Source organism: Ambystoma mexicanum, chromosome 7p, assembly GCF_040938575.1.
Source record: "Ambystoma mexicanum isolate Mex_15411 chromosome 7p, UKY_AmexF1_1, whole genome shotgun sequence".
Classification (NCBI taxonomy): Eukaryota; Metazoa; Chordata; class Amphibia; order Caudata; family Ambystomatidae; genus Ambystoma; species Ambystoma mexicanum.
Window position 1 is genome coordinate 542,813,073 of NC_090939.1, and position 25,598 is coordinate 542,838,670.

Below are 25,598 nucleotides of genomic sequence, written 5' to 3' on the forward strand. Positions count from 1 at the left end.
GTTTCCAGTGGGTGTCACGTTGGGCAGCCGTATTCTGACTATTGGCACCCACTAGCATGTCACGGCTGTGGCCCCGCACGTAGCCCACAGGGGGGACCAGTTCCTGCTTGCAGAAAGGCTTCTTCCTCGACGTGCAGGAGGTTGTGGCTGTGTGTGGGGTCCCAGCCTGTGCTCAGGTGCAACCTTCCTCCTCTTGGACTGTGGCGCAGACCCTGGCTGGCTAATGCCGCCCTGACCAGTATGGCCAGTGTGTTCGGTGGATTGAGCCAAGGGAGTGGCAGGTGGAGGGAGACCAAAGGCCTGACTTGTGTCAGTGTCATCTGGGTGCCCTCTAATGGACCCTGCACAGCAACATCAGCTGTGGCAGGGTCATTGACCGCAACGGTCCTGGTTGGCAGACTCACAACCGGGGTGCTGTTGGGTGCATCTGCCCCTCCACTTGCCAACACCCGGCTGTTCGGGGCAGCAGATGACATAACTGCCCCAGGGACACGTGTCTTAGTCTGAGCAGCCCGGCCTGCCCCTATGGTTTCCCTCCTGGCCTGTTGGAAATCTACCAAGGGCTCCTCAAGTGCCAACGCAGCCTGTACTTGCAGACCCTGAGCCTGGGTGGCGGTGTCCACAGCTGCACCTGCAGCTACCACTACCCTTGGGCCCGTGACAGTCGATGGAACAGACTGCCGGGTCACACGGGCACCAGTGCCAGATGCAGAAGCTGCATCCCTAGAACCACAGGGGGTGGTGGCATGACTGCACCGACACATGGCACAACATTGTGCTCAAGTGGCGCACCCCTGCCTCTTCCCCCTCTGTGGCTGCCCTGGACACCCTGGAGTCCCCCTACTCCCTGGTCACCACGGCCACATCTCCGACCACGCCCGCCACGTGGAGTACGCCCAGCTGAGGCGCCCCTCACCTTTTGTGTCCTCCCAACCATGGCACAGATGTAGTAGTGCCGGCACAGATGGAGTAGTGCCAATGGGAGGTGCACACCACAATTGACCTGGGCAATTGGGGTGAAGGGGGTGGGAAGCAAGATGTTAACAGCCCCCCTGCACCTGCAAGGCTGTATGTGACCCCGGTGATGTAGTGACGGGTCACGCAACGCTCAGGCACCCCAAAACTGCAGTAAAACCGTGCACGCAACCCTGCAGCCTACGTGTGTGGATTCAACCTCCCGCAGTATGCGATGGCACCCAGTAACACGAATAACGCATACGCGTGGGACACGCAGGCTACTATGGCATCGAAAATGGGTGCGATACACAGGGGCACCCACAGTGGGAAAAATAGCGTGTGCGACTCACCGTCTGATTAGCGCGATGCAGAAAAACATGCGTAGCCAATACCCCCACCAAAAGTAGAGATACATCCTTGATAGCTGTGAAGTTGAGATGGCGCGCGAAACAACAGGAAGCAGCAACACACGTCGGTCTCCACGAAAGGCATGTACAGCGAACTGCTGGCTCCACTGACCTTTAACCCGTGCTGAGGGAAACGCCTGCGCGCGTCATGTCATTTACGCGCATGGGCCCTTTCCTCGGATTACGCGGGGACGTGCAGTTTTTCACGCGCGCTGAAACGCCCATGCACGCCTGCGCGCGTCACGTCACAGAGGTGCTTGCGCTTGAAGAGCCTTCTGTCCAATGAAATTGCGTATGCGTGCAGACGCGCTTACGCGCTAAGGGCCTTTCCTCGAATTACACGCTGACGTGCAGAATTTTCACGTGCCAAATCACTCCGTATCAATCTGGCCATGCGTAAGCACACTGAAGACCACGCTCCTGCCCAGAAGGCCGAATGACTGCCCCCCAGAGCCCTGAGCACGCTCCCACCTGCCATCTGCTGCTGCCCACGTGCCCTGCCATTTGCTGCCTGCACATCAGCCAGGGGTGCTGTTGCTGTGACCACCCCTGCTGGAACCGGAGACTCCCGACTGGGATTCCATCGCTCCACAGCCCAGCCCCAGGACCCAGTTGCCCACCCACTCCTGCCTCTGGGGTTGTCATGTCGGGCACTGCAACATCTGGCACCACTGACAACCCCCGGCCAGAGAGGCAGAGGGGCACCAGCTTCACTGCCACCGAAGTTGGTGTCCTGGTGGAGCAAGTCCTGGGGCAGTATGATGCCCTCTTCGGACGTTCCCGCGCTGACAAGGAAGGACGGACTCGGATCTGGACGGACATCGTGACTGCCATCAATGCGGAGGGGGTGGCAGTCCGCGACTTCCAACATGTCAAGAAGCGCTGGGAGGACTTCAGGTCCAGGACCCTCAACAAGGCCCGGCGCCTCTTGAAGGCAGCGGATGCTAAGGGGCGCCGGGGCCACTTGTCGGAAGATCAGATGAGTGTCCTGGAACGCATATCCCCAGCAATCCACGTCCAGGTCCTTGAGAGGCAGACCCGTCTGGAGTCGAGCAGTAAGTGTACATGCATCATGATTGTAAACTGTGCGTGTGGTGATTTGCCAGTAGTGTGCAGGTTGCACATCTGTTTGTATGGGGCCGAGTATGGGTGGGGGTGTACAGGGCCATGAGGCTAACACATGCGAGGGCTGTCATGTGTGAGACATGGATGGTGCTTGTGTGTGTAGGCTTGCATGCCAAATGCAGTTGTGTGGGCACACATGTTTGGATGAATGTGTATGTAAGTAGGCATGTTGGTGATGTCACGCATGTATGTTGGTTTCAGCTGCATGTATCATCACTGTGTACATGTGCATGTGTGTGTATTTGACAAGGGTGCAACAGTGATGCAACATGGATGAATGTGACAGCAGGATGTGGAAGCCTGATTGGCAGATGTGACATGGATGCCTATCTGAACACTGCGACAGTTGACAGAGGTGTACACATGCATGCAAGAGTGGTGGTGTGTGTGCATGTGTAGTGCACTCCCTGTGTTGCATGTGATGTCTGGCTCACCTTTGCCTGCTCATGCTGTTGTATGTGTATGGATGGTGCTGGCAGTTGCGATATGGCTGTGGTATGGCTCATGTGTGCAAGTTGAAATGACATGTGTGTTGGCGATTGTGATGCCATGTCTGAGGTCTGAGGTTTGCCAATGCCACTCATGTACAACTGTCATGTGTGTATGTGTCCATTGTACAGTGCCCTGATGCCTGTGTTTTATTTCTCCCTGTCTGCAGCGTCAACTGATGAAGAGGGCGGAGAAGGTGTTGTGGAGCACAGCAGCAGGGATTGCACAGCCAGCCAGAGACGCAAGGCCCGGCTCCCCTCCCAGGTTGTGATCTCGTTGGGGAGTGAGGAGTCCGGTGCCGTGTCCCAGGCCGCAGCTGCCGGGTGGAGGTCCAAGAGGCAGAGGTTGGAGTTGGACTCCTCGGCAGCAGAAGGGGCAGCTGGGACCCCACAGGGCCCAACGGGGGAAGATGGCACGGAGTCATCCAGGTTGGTGGGGGGTTTGGTGGAGGAGGAGGCCGTGCAAGCAACAGAGATGGGGTCTGGAGGTGGGGATTCCACTGGTGCTAGTGGTGCAGTGCAGGACCAGGGACAGGAGGCAGCACAGGCCGCCGCTGCCTGTGTGCAATCCTGTCCCTGATCCTGTCACTGCATCATCTTGCACCAGCAGGGATGCCTACGTCCAGACCCGTTTTCAGGCAGGGGATGAGCTCACGACAACTGGCCTTCCTCTGCCTGCAGACGTGGCTATCCAGGTCCGGGTTGAGCCTGTCCTGACTGGTTGAGTCAACCGGCCATGCGAGGTGACCTGCAGTCTTTTCATGAGGAGACTGCACGTCATCTCGAATGGCTCGTTGACCGCGTCGGCCTACTGGGACAGGTCACCCAGGCCGGATTCCTCTGTTTGATGGGGCTTGCTACGACCCCCTCTTCAACTGAACCCCCTATGCGCAAGTCGTCCTCCATGCCATCTTCCCACCCATTAGTCACCCGGGTGCCCTGTGGAGCTGCCTCTGACGGTGCAGCCAGGTTGGTTGAGGAGGCATCCATGCCACTGTCGGGAGTCGGACGTCCAGCAGGGGTGGCCACATCAACGACTGCACCCCAGCCAGCGGAGGATGTGCAGGCAGCAGGAGGCAGTGCACGGGCAGAGGCACAGCAGCAGCAGCAACGTGGTGGGAGCCATGATGGCTCGGGGCCTTCGACATCGGAGGGGCAGGCATCGGCCGGAAGGCAGGAGGACCCAGGACGGGAAGTGTCTTCCGTGTGGCAGCGGTTGGGCCACGCCATAGATGCGGAGCGGCAGCGGGTGGAAGAAGCACGGCTCACGATGGTCAGGGCGGAGAACTCCATGCGGAGGGCCCTGAGGTGGGCCGAGTGCCTCGAGGCAATCCGCAGGGGGTTGGAGGTGGACATGTCGACGGCCCTGCGGACCCTCGGGGCCATGGAGGAGGACCGCCTCCAGGACATTGAGCAGGAGTTCGATGATGCCCTGGCCCGGGACATCCAAAAGTGAGCCGTCAGACTAGCCCGCTGCCCTTGTAAATAGTTCTGTAGTTAGTGTTAGGTTTCCTTTGGTTTTGCATTTTTTTTGGACCTTTTGGACAATGGGCCACATTTTTGTATATAGTTTTTTTTTATTAGGTAGTGTTATTAGATAGGTTTCATTTCTTCTGTTGGGATTATGGACCCTGGATTGTTTATCTGTATATAGTTGACTGTTGGATTTTCATTTGTTTTAATGATTTACCCATGGAGCAATGGTTTTCCATTGGATTTACTTTTGTGGACTGTGACTTTGGACACCTTTCTTTTGGATTATGATTTGTGGTTTTGCATTATTTCACGGACATGCTGGATTTTATTTTTTTAAATTCCCATTTTTGTTTGTTTATTTTTGATTCAATTTATGTTGCTTTTAATACATATTTTTTCTTCAAACTTCAATGTGTAGTATCATCTCATTGGTTCCATGCATATCATGATATGGGCTTTGAGATTCACTGACACCCATTGGGTGTATGTGAGGGACATGTGTTCATTTCCAAACTTGCAATTGGGGTTCTATCATGTTATTGCCATTTCTAAGTGGGTGGATGCAATACTCGGGTGGGTGTTTGGCATTTGGAGGCTGACCATAAGGGCCAGGGATCTAGATTGTGATGACATGTTGGCTGGGGGACATGTGTGGGGGCCTGGTGGAGGGTGCCCTGCACTGCTGGGGGTTGGGGGTGCAGGGGGACATGTGTGGGGGCCTGGTGGAGGGTGCCCTGCACTGCTGGGGGTGGGGGTGCTGGGAGACATGTGTGGGGGGCTGGTGGAGGGTGCCCTGCACTGCTGGGGGGTGGGGGTGCTGGGGGACATGAGTTGGACATGAGTGGGGGCCTGCTGGCAGGTGCCCCACAATGCTACAGGGTTGGGGTGCAGGGGACATGTGTGGGGGCCTGGTGGAGGGTGCCCCGCACTGCTGGGGGGTGGGGGTGCTGGGGGACATGTGTGGGGGCCTGGTGGAGGGTGCTCTGCACTACTGGGGTGTGGGGGTGCTGGGGGACATGAGTTGGACATGAGTGGGGGCCTGCTGGCAGGTGCCCCACAGTGCTGGGGGGTGGGGGTGCAGGGGGACATGAGTTGGACATGAGTGGGGGCCTGCTGGCAGGTGCCCCACAGTGCTGGGGGGTGGGGGTGCAGGGGGACATGTGTGGGGGCCTGGTGGAGGGTGCCCTGCACTGCTGGGGGTGGGGGCGCTGGGGGACATGAGTGGGGGCCTGCTGGCAGGTGCCCCACAGTGCTGAGGGGTGGGGGTGCAGGGGGACATGAGTTGGACATGAGTGGGGGCCTGCTGGCAGGTCCCCCACAGTGCTGGGTGGTGGGGGTGCAGGGGGACATGTGTGGGGGCCTGGTGGAGGGTGCCCTGCACTGCTGGGGGGTGGGGGTGCTGGGGGACATGAGTTGGACATGAGTGGGGGCCTGGTGGCAGGTGCCCCACAGTGTTGGGGTGTGGGGGTGCAGAGGGACATGTGTGGGGGCCTGGTGGAGGGTGCCCTGCACTGCTGGGGGGTGGGGGTGCAGGGGGACATGTGTGGGGGCCTGGTGGAGGGTGCCCTGCACTGCTGGGGGTGGGGGCGCTGGGGGACATGAGTTGGACATGAGTGGGGGCCTGCTGGCAGGTTCCCCACAGTGCTGGGGGGTGGGGGTGCAGGGGGGCATGAGTTGGACATGAGTGGGGGCCTGCTGGCAGGTGCCCCACAGTGCTGGGGGGTGGGGGTGCAGGGGGACATGTGTGGGGGCCTGGTGGAGGGTGCCCTGCACTGCTGGGGGGTGGGGGTGCTGGGGGACATGAGTTGGACATGAGTGGGGGCCTGCTGGCAGGTGCCCCACAGTGCTGGGGTGTGGGGGTGCTGGGAGACATGAGTGGGGGCCTGGTGGAGGGTGCCCCACAGTGCTGGGGGGTGGGGGTGCTGGGAGACATGATTGGGGGCCTGGTGGAGGGTGCCCCACAGTGCTGGGGGGTGGGGGTGCAGGGGGACATGAGTTGGACATAAGTGGGGGCCTGCTGGCAGGTGCCCCACAGTGCTGGGGGGTGGGGGTGCAGGGGGACATGAGTTGGGGGCCTGGTGGAGGGTGCCCTGCACTGCTGGGGGGTGGGGGTGCAGGGGGACATGTGTGGGGGCCTGGTGGAGGGTGCCCTGCACTGCTGGGTGGTGGTGGTGCTGGGGGACATGTGTTGGACATGAGTGGGGGCCTGCTGGCAGGTGCCCCACAGTGCTGGGGGGTGGGGGTGCAGGGGGACATGTGTGGGGGACTGGTGGAGGGTGCCCTGCACTGCTGGGGGGTGGGGGTGCGGGGGGACATGAGTGGGGCCTTGTGGAGGGTGCCCCACAGTGCTGGGGGGTGGAGGTGCTGGGAGACATGAGTGGGGGCCTGGTGGAGGGTGCCCCACAGTGCTGGGGGGTGGGGGTGCAGGGGGACATGAGTCGGGGCTTGGTGGAGGGTGCCACTGGATGCTGGGGGGTGGGGGTGCAGGGGGACATGTGTGGGGGCCTGGTGGAGGGTGCCCCACAGTGCTGGGGGGTGGGGGTGCAGGGGGACATGAGTGGGGGCTTGGTGGAGGGTGCCCCTGGATGCTGGGGGATGGGACTTCCCGCGCACCCCTGATATACATGTACCCTAATGGAATCGCGTGTGGAACTTCCCACGCACCCCTGAAATACACGTACCCTGCTGATATCACGTGTGAAACTTCCCGCGCACCCCGAAATACACGTACACAGGACATTCGCGTGTGGAACTTCCCGCGCACCCCTGATATACACGTACCCTGATGGAATCGTGTGTGGAACTTCCCGCGCACCCCTGAAATACACGTACCCTGCTGATATCGCGTGTGAAACTTCCCGCACACCCCGAAATACACGTACACAGGACATTCGTGTGTGGAACTTCCTGCGCACCCCTGATATACACGCACCCTGATGGAATCGCGTGTGGAACTTTCCGCGCACCCCTGAAATACACGTACCCTGCTGAATTCACGTGTGTAACTTCCCGCGCACCCCGAAATACACGTACCCAGGACATTTGCATGTGAAACTTCCCGCGCACCCCTGAAATACACGTACCCTGCTGAATTCACGTGTGTAACTTCCCGCGCACCCCGAAATACACGTACACAGGACATTCGCGTGTAGAACTTCCCGCGCACCCCTGATATACACGTACCCTGATGGAATCGCGTGTGGAACTTTCCGCGCACCCCTGAAATACACGTACCCTGCTGAATTCACGTGTGTAACTTCCCGCGCACTCCGAAATACACGTACCCAGGACATTCGCGTGTGGAACTTCCAGCACACCCCTGATATACTCGTACCCTGATGGAATCGCATGTGGAACTTTCCGCACACCCCTGAAATACACGTACCCTGCTGAATTCACGTGTGTAACTTCCCGCGCACCCCGAAATACACGTACCCAGGACATTCGCGTGTGGAACTTCCAGCGCACCCCTGGAATACACGTACCCAGCTGAAATCGCGTGTGAAACTTCCCCCGCATCCCTGATATACACATACCCTGATGGAATCGCATGTGGAACTTCCCACGCACCCCTGAAATACACGTACCCTGATGGAATCTCGTGTGAAACTTCCCGCGCACCCCTGAAATACACGTACCCTGCTGAATTCGCGTGTGAAACTTCCCGCGCACCCCAGTAATACATGTACCACGCTCGCACAGGGCAAATCGCGTGTGAAACTTCCCGCGCACCCCAGTAATACACGTACCCAGCTGAAATCACGTGAGGAACTTCCCGCGCACCCCAGTGATACACGTACCCCGCTTGCCGTGCTGGTACAGGGTTAGCGCAGCCCTTTGCGCTGGATTGGGGATTTTGATGGCTTTTCCCTGCGCAAGGGGCGTTCTTGGGGGCGTAACTGGCGCTGCTGCAGGCTCGCTGCGCCACTGTGCGCCACGGCTGGTTTTGGTGGCTGGAATCCATGAATACGCTGTGCGCGGAAATGTATTTTAGCGCACGCGGCTGGCGCAGGGATTTGCACGCGCACAGTGCGCCAGCCGCGTGCAACACTTGTGCGCTGAATTCTATGAATTACCCCCTCAGTCTATAATTCCGTTTTACTTGCCCTTTGTTGTCTTTCATCCTGTGACTCTTGCCTCTCTTTCTTGGCTCCCTTTTGACACGTATCTTTTTTATTTTATTTGTTTGTCTGTTTGTTTATTTATTATTTATATGGCGCACCCGACCCAGGGGTAACTGGGCGCCTTTACATGGTAGGTTACTAGCTTGGTTACAGCATTACAATAATGATCTGTCCAGATTAGGGGAGTTATTGATATGGTAGATGTGATGCAGTTATAGTCAGCAACCCAGTCAAGGGTTCTCCCTTTGATGTGAGTAGCTTGGGTCACTCTTTGTATGAGCCCCTGTTCAGTTAGTATGTTGGCAATGGCCAAGGCTTGGTGATCATTGGGGTCATTAAATCCTAAATTAAAATCTTCAAGCAGGAGTATTTGGGAGGTCAATTTAGTATTCTTGGAGAGGGGGCGGAAAGGTCCTCTTTAGATGATCCGATGGGATCTGGTGGTCTGTAAATAAGATGGATTGTAAGCGTGTCGTTGTCAGAGATGGGGAGTTTAGCTGAAAGTAGTTCGCATGAGCTCATAGCGAGAGAAGGTGTAATTCTCATGGACAACTTGGATTTGGCAATGAGAGCGATACCACCACCTCTGGTGTTGGTTCTGACTGCTCTAATGATTTCATAGTTACCCGGTATAGCTAAGAGTAGGAAGGGACCAGCGGCAGCATGGAGCCAGGATTCAGCGATAGCAAGGAAGTCATAATCCTCACCATTGATCAGGTCTGCTATTTCTATTGTGTGTGCTACTAAGGATCTGGCATTAATTAGGGCACCTTTAATATCAGGGCGCTTGGTGACAAACTTTGGGTTCTTCGAGGATGTTTTGGTATGGGGGAGGGTAGTGGCAGTAGGTATAGTGGGTGAGGTAACGTAACACATTTTGGGTGAAGGGATAGGGGGCAGAATGATGTTTTTTTTTTTATGAGTGGGGGTTTTTATAGTGACGTTGCTGTTGGTGCAGGTATGGTTGGCTTGGGTAAACTTGGTTGGTAGTTTGTGGAATTTAGATAGTCTGGCCTCGGAGTCTCGAGTTTCTAATGGGGGGTGCGCACGGGCCATAGGTTAAATGGGTGAGCTGATGGGTCAGGGATGTGGGTGAAGGCTGTTTGTGTTGTTGTTAAGTGTATTCATGGATTAGCCCCTCCCTTTCTCCCTTCCATTACCTCTGTCTATTGACCTTTGCTTCCTTGTTACATTTCCCAAACCTCTGTGGCCCACTCCCGATTCCTCTCCTTTTCACTTCTGGCTTTTAAGCATTAGAACCCTTCTGCTTTTTTACATAAGATCTGTTTCCTCTTATTCTAATTTCCATCTTCATCTCTAGCAACATCTTCTTTCTCTTTCCATGATATAACAGTTAAACCTTATAGTAATTATTGTCATTCTTAATATTGTACTATTTTTTTATGTACAACACTTTGGTGAAATAGCTATATAGATTTAATCAAATACACATACAAATGCCAATGTTTAACCTTAATCCTGTGTAGCTCTGAGAAGGCTTTAATTCTCATACAAAGAGTCTTAAGGGTCTAGACAAACAGTATTGGGAGCAAAGGACATTGCTGTGATGAAAGTACTTCTGCCCTGCAGGAGTACAAGGCTGGGTAGTGGCTAAGGCGTTGACTCAGCCCTCAAACTGCTGCAAAACAAGAGAGATCTCAATCACAAAGATAAAACAGGCACAGGTAAAAGATATACCTCCTTTGTCTTTTGTGCTAATGATGACCGAGGAAAAGGTATACTCTCAAGAAGGGTGTGAAAATGATCCAGTAGCAAGCCAAACAGCAATATTACAACAGTCCAAAATAAAAGGAATGGCCAATCAAGGTTCAATAAATATATGACTTGGCCTGCTGTAGTGGCCGTGTAGTTATGGTTAAGATGCACAACCCATAGGAAGAGCACTTTTTGGGTGACATAACTTTAGCACCATTCAACGAATCCTCACCAAACTTTTGCAAAATAAGTATATGCCCAACTCTGAATGATTATGCAATGTTTGGTATGGTTTTGGCAAGAAAGGGAAAAATTATTGGAAGGGTCCCAGAACTTTTGAAATCCTCATACTGGAAAAAAAAGTTTGCTCATGCCTACAGCCTAATCCGCTAGACGGATTTGCACCAAACCTGCGCGAGGAACAGTGGCTTGGTCCCATTATTACAAGGCTACTGATCACATTTGATGTGTTGTAAATTAGACTGTAAGTGGTATCCCTTATACGGACGTTCCATTTGCATTGCTACGCAGTATTAATATCATATATGATGTGTTCAGTGATGTCATTGATTATGTAATTTGTGACATCATCTTTGATGTCCTGGGTGTGGGTTTTAGTGTTAGCAGTGCATGGCGGTGGCATGAGTCAGAGCTGCATAGCTTATCATAACTGGCACATTTCTTGGTTTTTCGATTTTACTTGTAAACATAATGTCTCTTTAACAACATTTTTCGTCTGAATTTGATAGCTTTTTTAGTGCAACATAACCATAAAGTCCCTTTAACAATGTTTTTTCACTGAATTTCATAGGTTTTTATTAGTGCATAGCATAATGTCCCTTTAACAATGTTTTTTCATTGAATATATATATATATATATATATATATTTTACATGGCCACGGCAGTGACCATGTAGTTATGGTTAAGTTGCTGTTTCCATAGGAAGAGCACTTTTTGGGCGGCTTATAACTTCGCTCCCCCTGGACGAATCCACACCAAACTTTGCAAAAAAAGTATATGGCCCACTCTGAATTTTTTTGCAGTTTGGTGAGGTTTGGTCCAGGGGGGGCAATGTTATAGGGGGGTCCCAATTTTTTTTTTCCCCATAGACTGAATGGGAAAAAAACTTTGCTCATGCCTACAGCCCAAACCGCTGGACGGATTTTCACCAACTTTGGACCAGGAGCAGCGGCTTGGTCCCGAAAGCGTGCTTTGGTGAAAATCCGTCCAGTAGTATTTTGAAAAATGACCAAAAAGTAGGTCAGAAAAATTTGTGATATCTGTGTCCGCTTTGCGGACACACTTCCCTGTTCGCTCCGCAGACAAAACGGGGAATGGGCAAGCGGCTTGCGTGATGTCCGCAGACATCTGACGTGCCCTCTCATTGGCTGCGGTGAAGTGTGCAGTGCGTCGTATTTTGAGAGACGCCTGCCATCTTTGTTGATCATTTCAGGAGTGGGATCTGCCGCCTGCATAGTAAGCTCAGGCCCCGTGTCTTCCTCCCGTTCCCCCCATCCCGCTCATGCCCGTGTCTTCCTCTCGTTCTCCCCACCCCCCACTCATGCCCCGTGTCTTCCTCCTGTCCCCCCACCCCTCTCATGCCCCGTGTCTCTCTTTTGTTCCTCCACCCCACGCTCACGGCATCGGCACACGGTGGCCTGTGGAGGGCCGAGGAGCGGGATCTGCTGCCTGTACAGTTAGCCCAGGCACTGTGTCTTCCTCCCGTTCCCCACACCCCCGCTCATGCCCCGTGCCTTCCTCACGTTCCCCCCGCTCATGGCCCGTGTCTCCCCTGTTCACCCCCACCCCCCACTCATGCTCCGTGTCTGTCCCCCTCCTTTTCCCCCCACCCCCGCTCATGGCCCGTGTCTCCCCTGTTCACCCCACACTTGCTCTGTGTCTGTCTCCCTTATTCCCCCCCACCCAGGCTCATGCCCCGTGTCTCCCTTCTTTCCCCCCCACCCGCCGCTCATGCCACGTGTCTCCCTTTTTTCCCCCTCCACCCCCCGCTCATGCCCCGTGTCTCCCCTGTTCCCCCCACCCCCCGCTCATGCCCTGTGTCTCCCTTCTCCCCCCCACCCGCCGCTCATGCCCTGTGTCTCCCTTCCTTCCCCCATCCCTCGCTCATGCCCCGTGTCTCCCTCCTGTACCCCCCCACCACCCGCTCATGCCCCCTGTCTCCCTCCTGTACTCCCCACCCACCACTCATGTCCCGTGTCTCCCCTGTTCAACCCCATCCCCCCTCTCATGCTCCGTGTCTGCCCTGTTGCTCCCACCCCCCGCTCATGCCCCGTGTCTCCCTCCTGTACCCCCACCCCCCGCTCATGCCCCGAGTCTCCCTCGTGTTCCCCCACCACACGCTCATGCCCCGTGTCTCCCTCGTGTTACCCCCCACTGCCCGCTCATGCCCCGTGTCTGCCCTGTTCCCCGCACCCCCCGCTCATGCCCCGTGTCTGCCCTGTTCCCCCCACCCCCGCTCATGCCCCGTGTCTCCCTCGTATTACCCCACACCCCCGTTCATGCCCCGTGTCTCCCTCCTGTTCCCCCACCCCCCCAAACATGCCCTGTGTCTCCCTTCTTCCCCCCACCCCCCACTCATGCCCTGTGTCTCCCTTCTTCCCCCCACCCCGCTCATGCCCTGTGTCTCCCTTCTTCCCCCCTGCTCCCCACTCATGCCCCGTGTCTCGCTTCTCCCCCATCCCCCGCTCATGCCCAGTGTCTCCCTTCTCTACCCCCCGCCCCCCGCTCATGCCCCATGTCTCCCTTCTTCCCCCCACCCCCGCTCATGCCCCATGTCTCCCTTCTTTCCCCCCACCCCCCGCTCATGCCCTGTGTCTCCCTTCTTTCCCCCCCATCCCCTGCTCATGCACCGTGTCTCCCCTGTTCACCCCCACCCCCGCTCATGCCCCGTGTCACCCCTGTTCCCCCCACGCCCCGCTCATGCCCCGTGTCTCCCTTCTTCCCCCATCCCCCCTCTCATGCTCCGTGTCTGCCCTGTTCCCCCCACCCCCCGCTCATGCCATGTGTCTCCCTCCTTTACCCCCACCCCCCGCTCATGGCCCGTGTCTCCCTCGTGTTCCCCCCACCCCACGCTCATACCCCGTGTCTCCCTCGTGTTATCCCCCACCCCCCACTCATGCCCCGTGTCTGCCCTGTTCCCCCCACCCCCTGCTCAGGCCCCGTGTCTGCCCTGTTCCCCCCACCCCCGCTCATGCCCCGTGTCTCCCTTGTGTTACCCCCCCACCCCCCGTTCATGCCCTGTGTCTCCCTCCTGTTCCCCCCACCCCCCACCCATGACCCGTGTCTCCCTCGTTTAGCCCCCCCACCCCCCGCTCATGCCCCGTGTCTCTCTCCCTCGTGTACCCCCCACCCCCTGCTCATGCCCCGTGTCCCCCCCACCCCCTGCCATGCCCCGTGTCTGCCCTATTCCCCCCACCCCCGCTCATGCCCCGTGTCTCCCTCGTGTTCCCCCACCCCCCCGCTCATGCCCCGTGTCTCCCCTGTTCACCCCCACCCCCTGCTCATGCTCCGTGTCTGTCTCCCTCCTTTTCCCCCCACCCCCTGCTCATGGCCCGTGCTTCCCCTGTTCACCCCCTCGCCCCGCTCAGGCCCCGTGTCTCCCTTCTTTCCCCCCTACCCCCCCCTCATGCCCCCTGTCTCCCTTCTTAAAACCCCCACCCCCCGCTCATGCCCCGTGTCTCCCTTCTTCCCCCACCCCCCGCTCATGCCCTGTGTCTCCCTTCTTTCCCCCACTCATGCCCTGTGTCTCCCTTCTTTCCCCCCCACCCCCCACTCATGCCCCGTGTCTCCCTTCTTCCCCCCCACCCCCTGCTCATGCCCCGTGTCTCCCTTCTCCCCCCCGCCCCCACTCATTCCCGTGTCTCCCTTCTCCCCCCACCCCCTGCTCATGCCCCGTGTCTCCCTTCTTTCCCCCCCACCCCCCGCTCGTGCCCCATGTTTCCCTTCTTTCCCCCCCACCCCCCGCTCATGCCCCGTCTCCTTTCTTTCCCCCCCCGCTCATGCCCCGTGTCTCCCTTCTTTCGCCTGCTTATGCCCCATGCCTCCCTTCTCCCCCCCACCCCCGCTCATGCCCCGTGTCTCCATTCTTTCCCCCCCACCCCCCACTCATGCCCTGTGTCTCCCTTCTTTTCCCCCCACCCCCCGCTCATGCCCCGTGTCTCCATTCTTTCCCCCCCAACCCCAGCTCATACCCCGTGTAGCCTTCGTGTTACCCCCACCCCCCGCTCATGCACCGTGTCTCCCCTGTTCACCCCCACCCCCGCTCATGCCCCGTGTCTCCCCTGTTCCCCCCACGCCCCGCTCATGCCCCGTGTCTCCCTTCTTCCCCCATCCCCCCTCTCATGCTCCGTGTCTGCCCTGTTCCCCCCGCTCATGCCCCATGTCTCCCTCCTTTACCCCCACCCCCCGCTCATGGCCCGTGTCTCCCTCGTGTTCCCCCACCCCACGCTCATACCCCGTGTCTCCCTCGTGTTACCCCCCACCCCCCACTCATGCCCCGTGTCTGCCCTGTTCCCCCCACCCCCGCTCATGCCCCGTGTCTCCCTCGTGTTATCCCCCACCCCCCGTTCATGCCCTGTGTCTCCCTCCTGTTCCCCCGACCCCCCACTCATGACCCGTGTCTCCCTCGTTTAGCCCCCCACCCCCTGCTCATGCCCCGTGTCTCTCTCCCTCGTGTACCCCACCACCCCCTGCTCATGCCCCGTGTCCCCCACCCCCTGCTCATGCCCCGTGTCTGCCCTGTTCCCCCCACCCCCCGCTCATGCCCCGTGTCTCCCTCGTGTTCCCCCACCCCCCGCTCATGCCCCGTGTCTCCCCTGTTCACCCCCACCCCCTGCTCATGCTCCGTGTCTGTCTCCCTCCTTTTCCCCCCACCCCCCGCTCATGGCATGTGCTTCCCCTTTTCACCCCCACCACCCGCTCATGCCCCGTATCTCCCTTCTTTGCCCCCTACCCCCCACCCATGCCCCCTGTCTCCCTTCTTAAAACCCCCACCCCCCGCTCATGCCCCATGTCTCCCTTCTTCCCCCACCCCCCCGCTCATGCCCTGTGTCTCCCTTCTTTCCCCCCACTCATGCCCTGTCTCTCCCTTCTTTCCCTCCCACCCCCCCACTCATGCCCCGTGTCTCCCTTCTTCCCCCCCACCCCCTGCTCATGCCCCGTGTCTCCCTTCTCCCCCCCGCCCCCCACTCATTCCCCGTGTCTCCCTTTCCCCCCCACCCCCTGCTCATGCCCCGTGTCTCCCTTCTTTCCCTCCCACCCCCCGCTCGTGCCCCATGTTTCCCTTCTTTCCCCCCCACCCCCCGCTCATGCCCCGTCTCCCTTCTTTCCCCCCCCACCCCCGCTCATGCCCCGTGTCTCCCTTCTTTCGTCCGCTTATGCCCCATGCCTCCCTTCTTCCCCCCCACCCCCGCTCATGCCCCGTGTCTCCCTTCTTTTCCCCCCACCCCCGCTCATGCCCCGTGTCTCCATTCTTTCCCCCATCCCCCACTCATGCCCCGTGTCTCCCTTCTTTCCCCCACACCCCCCCTCATGCCCCGTGTCTCCATTCTTTCCCCCCCAACCCCAGCTCATACCCCGTGCCTCCTTTGTGTTACCCCCACCCCCGCTCATGCCCGTGTCTGACCTGTTCCTCCCACCCCCGCTCATGCCCCATGTCTCCCTCCTGTACCCCCCACCCCCTGCTCATGCCCCGTTTCTCCCTCATGTTCCCCCACCTACTGCTCATGCCCCGTGTCTCCCTCGTGTTACCGCCCACCCCCCGCTCATGCCCCATGTATGCCCTGTTCCCCACCCCCGCTCATGCCCCGTGTCTCTCTCCTGTTCCCCCCATCCCCGCTCATGCCCCGTGTCTCCCTCCTGTTCCCCCCCACCCCCGCTCATGCCCCGTGTCTCCCCTGTTCCCCCCAACCCCCGCTCATGCCCTGTGTCTCTCCCCTGTTCACCCAACCCCCGCTCATGACCCATGTCTCCCTCCTTTCCCTCCCCACCCCCCGCTCATGCCCCGATTCTCCCCTGTTCCCCCCCACCCCCGCTCATGCCCCGTGTCTCCCTCCCGTTCCTCCCACCCCCGCTCATGCCCCGTTTCTCCCCTGTTCCCCCCCACCCCCGCTCATTCCCCGTGTCTCCCACCTGTTCCCCCACCCGCCGCTCATGCCCCGTGTCTCCCTCCTTTTCCCCCCACCCCCTGCTCATGCCCCATGTCTCCCTCCTGTCCCCCCACCCCCGCTCATGCCCTGTGTCTGCCCTGTTCCCCCCATCCCCGCTCATGCCCCGTGTCTCCCTCCTGTTCCCCCACCCCCGCTCATGCCCTGTGTCTCACTCGTGTACCCCCTCACACCCCGCTCATGCCCCATGTCTCCCTCATGTACCCCCTCACCTCCTGCTCATGCCCCGTGTCTCCCTCCTGTCCCCCACCCCCCACTCATGCCCCGTGTCTCCCTTCTTTTTCCCCCACCCCCCGCTCATGCCCCGTGTCTCCATTCTTTCCCCCCCAACCCCAGCTCATACCCCGTGTCTCCTTCGTGATACCCCCACCCCCCGCTCATGCACCGTGTCTCCCCTGTTCACCCCCACCCCCGCTCATGCCCCGTGTCTCCCCTGTTCCCCCCACGCCCCGCTCATGCCCCGTGTCTCCCTTCTTCCCCCATCCCCCCTCTCATGCTCCGTGTCTGCCCTGTTCCCCCCACCCCCGCTCATGCCCCATGTCTCCCTCCTTTACCCCCACCCCCCGCTCATGGCCCGTGTCTCCCTCGTGTTCCCCCACCCCACGCTCATACCCCGTGTCTCCCTCGTGTTACCCCCCACCCCCCACTCATGCCCCGTGTCTGCCCTGTTCCCCCCACCCCCTGCTCATGCCCCGTGTCTGCCCTGTTCCCCCCACCCCCGCTCATGCCCCGTGTCTCCCTCGTGTTACCCCCACCCCTTGTTCATGCTCTGTTTCTCCCTCCTGTTCCCCCGACCCCCCACTCATGACCCGTGTCTCCCTCGTTTAGCCCCCCACCCCCCGCTCATGCCCCATGTCTCTCTCCCTCGTGTACCCCCCCACCCCCTGCTCATGCCCCGTGTCCCCCCACCCCCTGCTCATGCCCCGTGTCTGCCCTGTTCCCCCCACCCCCCGCTCATGCCCCGTGTCTCCCTCGTGTTCCCCCACCCCCCGCTCATGCCCCGTGTCTCCCCTGTTCACCCCCACCCCCTGCTCATGCTCCGTGTCTGTCTCCCTCCTTTTCCCCCCACCCCCCGCTCATGGCATGTGCTTCCCCTTTTCACCCCCACCACCCGCTCATGCCCCGTATCTCCCTTCTTTGCCCCCTACCCCCCACTCATGCCCCCTGTCTCCCTTCTTAAAACCCCCACCCCCCGCTCATGCCCCATGTCTCCCTTCTTCCCCCACTCCCCGCTCATGCCCTGTGTCTCCCTTCTTTCCCCCCACTCATGCCCTGTCTCTCCCTTCTTTCCCTCCCACCCCCCACTCATGCCCCGTGTCTCCCTTCTTCCCCCCCACCCCCTGCTCATGCCCCGTGTCTCCCTTCTCCCCCCGCCCCCCACTCATTCCCCGTGTCTCCCTTTCCCCCCCACCCCCTGCTCATGCCCCGTGTCTCCCTTCTTTCCCTCCCACCCCCCGCTCGTGCCCCATCTTTCCCTTCTTTCCCCCCCACCCCCCGCTCATGCCCCGTCTCCCTTCTTTCCCCCCCACCCCCGCTCATGCCCCGTGTCTCCCTTCTTTCGCCCGCTTATGCCCCATGCCTCCCTTCTTCCCCCCCACCCCCGCTCATGCCCCGTGTCTCCCTTCTTTTCCCCCCACCCCCGCTCATGCCCCGTGTCTCCATTCTTTCCCCCCATCCCCCACTCATGCCCCGTGTCTCCCTTCTTTCCCCCACACCCCCCCTCATGCCCCGTGTCTCCATTCTTTCCCCCCCAACCCCAGCTCATACCCCGTGCCTCCTTCGTGTTACCCCCACCCCCCGCTCATGCCCGTGTCTGACCTGTTCCTCCCACCCCCGCTCATGCCCCGTGTCTCCCTCCTGTACCCCCCACCCCCTGCTCATGCCCCGTTTCTCCCTCATGTTCCCCCACCTACTGCTCATGCCCCGTGTCTCCCTCGTATTACCCCTCACCCCCCGCTCATGCCCCATGTATGCCCTGTTCCCCACCCCCGCTCATGCCCCGTGTCTCTCTCCTGTTCCCCCATCCCCGCTCATGCCCCGTGTCTCCCTCCTGTTCCCCCCCACCCCCGCTCATGCCCCGTGTCTCCCCTGTTCCCCCCAACCCCCGCTCATGCCCTGTGTCTCTCCCCTGTTCACCCAACCCCCGCTCATGACCCATGTCTCCCTCCTTTCCCTCCCCACCCCCCGCTCATGCCCCGTTTCTCCCCTGTTCCCCCCCACCCCCGCTCATGCCCCGTGTCTCCCTCCCGTTCCTCCCACCCCCGCTGATGCCCCGTTTCTCCCCTGTTCCCCCCACCCCCGCTCATTCCCCGTCTCCCACCTGTTCCCCCACCCGCCGCTCATGCCCCGTGTCTCCCTCCTTTTCCCCCCCACCCCCTGCTCATGCCCCGTGTCTCCCTCCTGTCCCCCCACCCCCGCTCATGCCCTGTGTCTCCCTCGTGTACCCCCTCACACCCCGCTCATGCCCCATGTCTCCCTCATGTACCCCTCACCTCCTGCTCATGCCCCGTGTCTCCCTCCTGTCCCCCACCCCCGCTCATGCCCCGTGTCTCTTTCCTGTTCCCCCCACCCCCTACCCATGCCCCGTGTCTTCCTCCTGTTCCCCCCCCGTTCAAGCCCTGTGTCTTCCTCTTGCCCCCCCTCCTATGATGCCCCTTGTTGACCTCTTGTTCCCCACACCCCCCGCTGATGCCCTGTTGTGTTCTCTTTATACACTCAGCCTTCCCTTTCCATGGTGGCCATCTTGGTAAAAGATTTTCCTTCCTACACCGGGATGCCGCAGGCGTCCCGGTTTGGGAAGAAAAATCCTTTGTTACCGCCCGGGGTTCCCACTTTGAGGACCTAGGATGCTAGTGGTCTTCATCTATTGAAAAGGACGTTATGATTATGTTGCACTAACAAAAACCTATGAAATTCAGTAAAAAAAAAATGTGTTAAAGGGACGTTATGGTTAAGTTGCACTAATAAAAACCTATGAAATTCAATGAAAACACTTTTTTAAAGGCACGTTATGGTTAAGTTGCACCAATAAAAACCTATGAAATTCAATGAAAAAACTTTGTTAAAGGGACGTTATGGTTAAGTTGCGCTACTAAAAACCTATGAAATTCAGTGAAAAAACTTTGTTAAAGGGACGTTATGGTTCCAAGTAAAACTGAAAAACCCTTGAAATTCGCCAGTTATGGTAAGCTAAGCAACCATAACTCGCGCCACCACAGTGCACTGCTAAGACTAACACCCAGGACATCAAAGATGACATCACAAATATCATTGATGCCAATTTCTGATTGCTCCCCTCAACTCTAATTTTCCCTCTCTGAATTTCTCACTCCTCTGCTCTGTCTACCCACGTGAGCCACTCTGCTAACACTGCACCCTAACTGCAGCATGCTCGGGTTGATCCCATTCGTACAGTGCTCCATTGCTTTGCAGCTTGGTTTGCCCTTAATAAATTCCCATGCATGACTCGGAATCTGGTGACCGAATACAATAATTTCTCCAAGGGAATGATGTGTGGTTCAAAACCCATATCAACACAGTACACACAATAAACTGGTATTGTCAGAGGCAAGTCTGTCCTTGATAAAGCTGACCTTATCCGTGGATATTAGGAAGGGGGGATCCATACAGAATCTTGCAACCAGATGTTTTGCAAATATTTTGCCATTCGATTTTATGAGGGAGATTGGCTTGTACATTTCCACTTTGATACGGTCACTGCTTTGCTTGACCACAATAAAAGCTTTGAAAAATAACATGCTACTGCTGGAGTAACTCATGAAAGAGTTAAACAAAGGCAGTAGAATGGCATTAAAGAGGGTTATGTGTCTTAATACAATTCAGCTATCACGCAATCTGATCTGCTTATTTTTCTTCATTCATATTCTTGAAAGCAGTTTATATTTCTAATAAAGAAAGGGGTGATTCAAAGGGTGAAACACTTGTGTACGAGCGCAATATACATAAAATATCAATTAAACTCAATTCATTTCAATGATCCTCTCCCTAGAAAGTTGAGGCAGGTTTTTATGTTGCAGGAATTTGGAAATTTTAATGACTCAAGGGTTAACTTCTGATGAGCATACAATCAGTCAGCAAACCTTTCACCTATGTGACATCCCCATCAGGTGACACCGCTATAATTTTGTATCACTGCGATGTGCTGGGTAAGGAGAGAGTTAAGTTCAAACTCCAACAAAAAGTTGCATGTGAATCTGACACTCAATTGCCAAAAATAAGATAATTCAATACATGGTAAATCTGCCAAAGTTACCACCACTTGTAATCCTGTGGTAAGGAGGCCACGTGGTGGTTACGGTAATCTAGTTTGGGTTTAATACAGTAGATGTACCACCAAATTACCACCAAACTCTGAAAGAAGCTACAGGTCTTTAATGGCAACCAGTAGTGTCGTTTACGCACCCAGCCCAGTCTAAAGATAGACTGTTTGCCGCCTAAATAGTTATGGACTTCCACACATTATTGTAACTGAAGTGTTTCTACTTTATGAAGAATGTTGTTAAAACCTCCGTGTTAGCAATTGGTATATAATTACCTGCAAGTTCAGGATGAAATGTAGGATTTTTAACTAAGGGAGGGATCCATGATTTCTTAATGTAAAGGTTAGGGTGTACAAAGCACAAGTCTTTTAAAAAGAAATAATATACAGGACTAAGCATCAAGACAGTGCATAATAACAGGCTCAGAATAGGTGTTTCCTGTTGTGAGGAATTCAACCGTTTGCATGGTGGGCGTGCGCTCGCCTGGCCTTTTTTTAAATGTTAATTACATGGAATGCTTGTACAATGACCTCGGAAAAATGGGTGGGGCTAATCCACACACATATTCCTATGCTCACACCACAGCAAAAACATAGTCCCGTGTACTCTGGACTGGACACCGCCTACAGGCATCTTTCACTCCTGTCATATTTAGTTGGAATGTGAAAGCCGAGAGGAGCACAATGTCATCCCAGAAAGGGGGAGGCCAAACCTTCCCCCTGCCATGGTCAGCCTGATTAACTGACAAAGGCTCCATAGATCGACCCTGCTCTTTTGTTAGGCCCTGCTGCTGGTGGCTGCGATTATCATACCAACAGGGGTTACTTCAAGCAGGCACATACTTGGCCTGGCAGCAGAGGATAACAAAGGAGGCAGGAAACCCAACAACCTTTCATATGTCACTGTGTCAACCTGAAGCCAGCTCCTCCCTCTCAGTATCGATGGCAGTGAACTGTCATGTCTGCGTCTGTTAATTACAGTAGGCCACCCAGGTAGTGGGACCCCATTCATAAGTTATAAGAATGTGGTCTGCATGAGCCAGAGAGTCTGGTCTCACCACAGCATCAAGGGAGACCTGCCACTTTCACAGGAACCACACAGAGATGACTATTAACCAGAGAGACTCTTTGAACACAACAGACAGGAAGATGGGTGGGACTTAGTGGCACAAGGGAGTGAGCCCAGAGCTCTCTCTGTTAAGAGAAGGGACCGCCATTTTAGTTCTGGGGCACAGCTTGTTTCTGTCTTCACCACTTTACCTTTCACATTGCAAAGCAGTCTGGTTATGACATCATGCATACAGGAGATTGTTGGTAGTGACCCCAGAATTGGTTCATTAAGGTAGACTTAGCCTAAATCAATCACTGTTGCCCACTTGGCTTCCAAAGAGAGCCAGGCCCCTCTGTTGGCAGATCATCTGAAGACTTTACAAGAAGTAAGAAAGAAGAACTCATCCTTGGACCCTGGCTGAAGGTACAGTCTGCCTTACATCTTCCACCAGTGAAGGAAGGCCAGGATATCCAAAGAGGGAAGCAAATTCCCTCCTCTAAACCTCTCCCAGGGAACAGAGGGAGAAACAGAACTCAGTGGACCCTCCAGCATCTCCAGAACCGGTACCCAGCCAGCAACACAGTGTGCACTGCTAGGCCCTGCAGCAAGTTTCCTGGATAGGAAGTGCCAGAAGGTCTCTGAACTTACAACCAAGGACAAGGCAGCTGCCTGCAACATACTCCACAGTTGTGGGCCGTCGGCCTTAAACGACAACACAAGCCCATTGAAGAAGCTGGGAGGAGTGCCTCAACAAGCATCTACCACTGTCCGCCTCAAAGGCTTTTTTCGAGCCAGTCGAGTTCCTCGATCTGCAACTGATGGCAAGGCTGACTGTTGTGAAGCCGCTGTCGCTTCAAGACATCCAAGACATCTTGACCATTGCTTCAGGACCACCGATCAGCACTGAGACAGCAATTCCATACTCTGAGCTGCCGTGTAGGCCAGCCTGCCGTCATTCATCCAGCTTCACTCGCCGAACCGTTGTCCAGCTTCACTCGCTGAACTGTCTCACTGCCTGATTCCCGCAGCTGACTCCCATCTCAAAGTCTGTCATGGAAGCCTGCAAAGCGGCCTGAAGCCAACTTAACCCTGTCCAGCACCAAGAACACATACAGCACAAGGTACACTGTGGTTCTGTCCCCTTGGTCCTTTCTAGAAGGCCCCTAGAGACATTTTAAGACCTTTTTTCCACCTTTGTGCTGAAGCCAAGAAACCTTAACCAACTGTTGTGGTTATTAACCATACTGACTACCCTCTTGTCAGTATCCAGAGTGCATCCCTTTTCCTTCTTTGGAACGGTCTGTCCTCTGCATTCCTTTACAGGTTGGGTTGTATTTTGAAGTATTGTTAGATTGTCTGTTGTGATTCATAAAGTTTTAATACAAACTTGACTGGCCACTCATTTATCATTGAATAATAAGTGTCTTTTCGCTGTGTTGCAACTAACCAACGATCCACAACCTTCCAGAGATAAGCCTGCTGTTGCATCCACGTTACCAAAATTGGACAAGGAGGTTCATACTTTGCTTGTTATTCCAATCTGTTTGGATCGCTTCTGGTGTATTCGAAGTACGGGGCTGATTGATGGTTTAGAAACCGATATTGACCCCTGGACCGCGGGTAGCCTGGAAGTTGATTAGTGAGACCTGGACATAAAGTAGTGTTCATGCTGGCGACAATGGATTTAATGGCTTCCTAGTCATTTTATGAAAATAAATTTACATTTTTGTCTTTTATATTCACTTGGCTATTGATGTCAAGTTTTGTGGAAGACGGTTTTCTGAAGTGTTTTTATCAGATATTGTTTGACAGTGGTTAGGGATTATTTTGGCAAAGTTATGTAATTTCTGTAGTCACCCAATTTTAATTGGTTTTGTAGTGATAGGAAATATTTTGTTTGTGTTTGAAACCGTTTGCTGCTTCTTTGGAATCTTTTCTTAGTAGCAATAATTTCACATTGCTCGGAAAGGTACAGTAAATTCTGTCCGTTTTTCAAAGTTTTGTAATGAACTCAATGTCTCTGTGCTTTCTTCAATGCCATCAAGGTGGTGCAGAGTTCAGTGGTGTACTAGTTTTAATGATTTGGATTTACATTGTTTCATTAATTTCAAAAGAGAAACTTTATTTTCAATATAATATCAATGTGTTTGGTCATGTCTATAGGTAATTTTGCTGCCTAAAATGCTTCTGATGATTGGCTTAAAAAATTGAGTTTTTAAATGTTTGGATAGTCTAATCTTTTAAGACTGTGAATTAACTGATTTTAAAATAGTCTTATTTGGGACAGCAATGTAAAAATGTACTGCGTTGTGCTCCGTCCAATTGAGGTCTTAAGCAGATGAGATGTAACAGTGATGTTCTTAGTAAGCGACAAATCTAATTTATGATATTTATAATGGGTCAGGCCTACCACGAATTTACCAAAGCCAATTAATTTAGCTTTTGTTAGTATATCCTGCACGTACCTGTGTATGTGATGGTCTGCCCAGATTTTGAGATCACCAAGTACCATACAAAGCTGGACAGCGCTCACAGACAAACGACAGATTTAGTTTGTCTGGAAAAACACTCTTTGGAGGAGATTGGTGAATAATATCACAGCAGAAGCGAGTAGGTTAACTAATGTGTGACATCTAATTTAGCAAACATGGTTTTGCTGATTTTGAAGCTACAGGTATTTGTTAGATGTAACTTCAAATCATCTTTAAAAATAACAAGTCCTCCAATTTTGAAAGGTCGATCAACATGCAGAGAGGGAATAGCCTGGCACTCTTAGAAGGGACCTTAATGGTCCTGAGGAATTATTAAGTCATGACATTGATTCTAGTTATTATCAACTATATAATAAGGTGGCATTAACATCAGCAGCACATCAACCATGCCAGAAATGGCCAGTCGCTCAAGTAAATGCCCCAAGCGACCTCTCCCAAATGTTGTTGTAATAGGGGGTTCCAGAAGTAGATGGAGCACAGCTCACCCTTTCTCTTTCCTGTGAGTGTATTTTGCAGCACATTGACTTGTGTTTTTATAGCCATTCTCTCCACTCTGGCTGACTGAGGTGGCTACTCAGTGCTGATATTTGAGAGCTCTGGAGTTCACATTGTTGGCTTTCAACCTGAAAGATTCAGTCCCTGCTCCTCAGTCCTGTAGCATAAAGCGCTGCACAAGCAGCAAAGCATGTCATAACATTATGGTAACAGTCAAAGGATAGTAACATAACATAACACAAAGGCGTTGGAATGTGATGCACCCTTGCCTTCCACCCAGTCTAATGAAAACAGCTGCAAAAGGAGCAAAGGATATATTTTCTTATTATAGATGACTATTACTGTACTCTGATAACCTACTCCCAAATAAGGCACAGCCCCGCCTCACCATGAACTAATATAAAGCTTAGCATGACAGTCATGAAACAAACTGAATAATGACCTGAAGTTGCCAGCATTTTTCAATTTTACCAAACTTGTTTTAGCACTCCAATCCCTTACCTTCTGTTACCAACAACATTCACCTGTATACACAGTCTATTCTTGACTATGCCACTCTTGGCATTCACGCTATTAATATTCTGACGTGTGAAATCAGGTACAATGTACAAATATGCTTGATCAAAGAAGCTGGTAAACTTCCAGGATGGCCCGTACACACTCCGAGTCACTCATGCACCCAATAGCAAATTGTGTACTAATTTACCATTCTTCAAATCTGCCTTGGAATCGCAACCATCTCAGTCACTCATTGCAGCACTCTAGAACATATCTGCCTCCAACCTGTGGCAGAACTATGGAT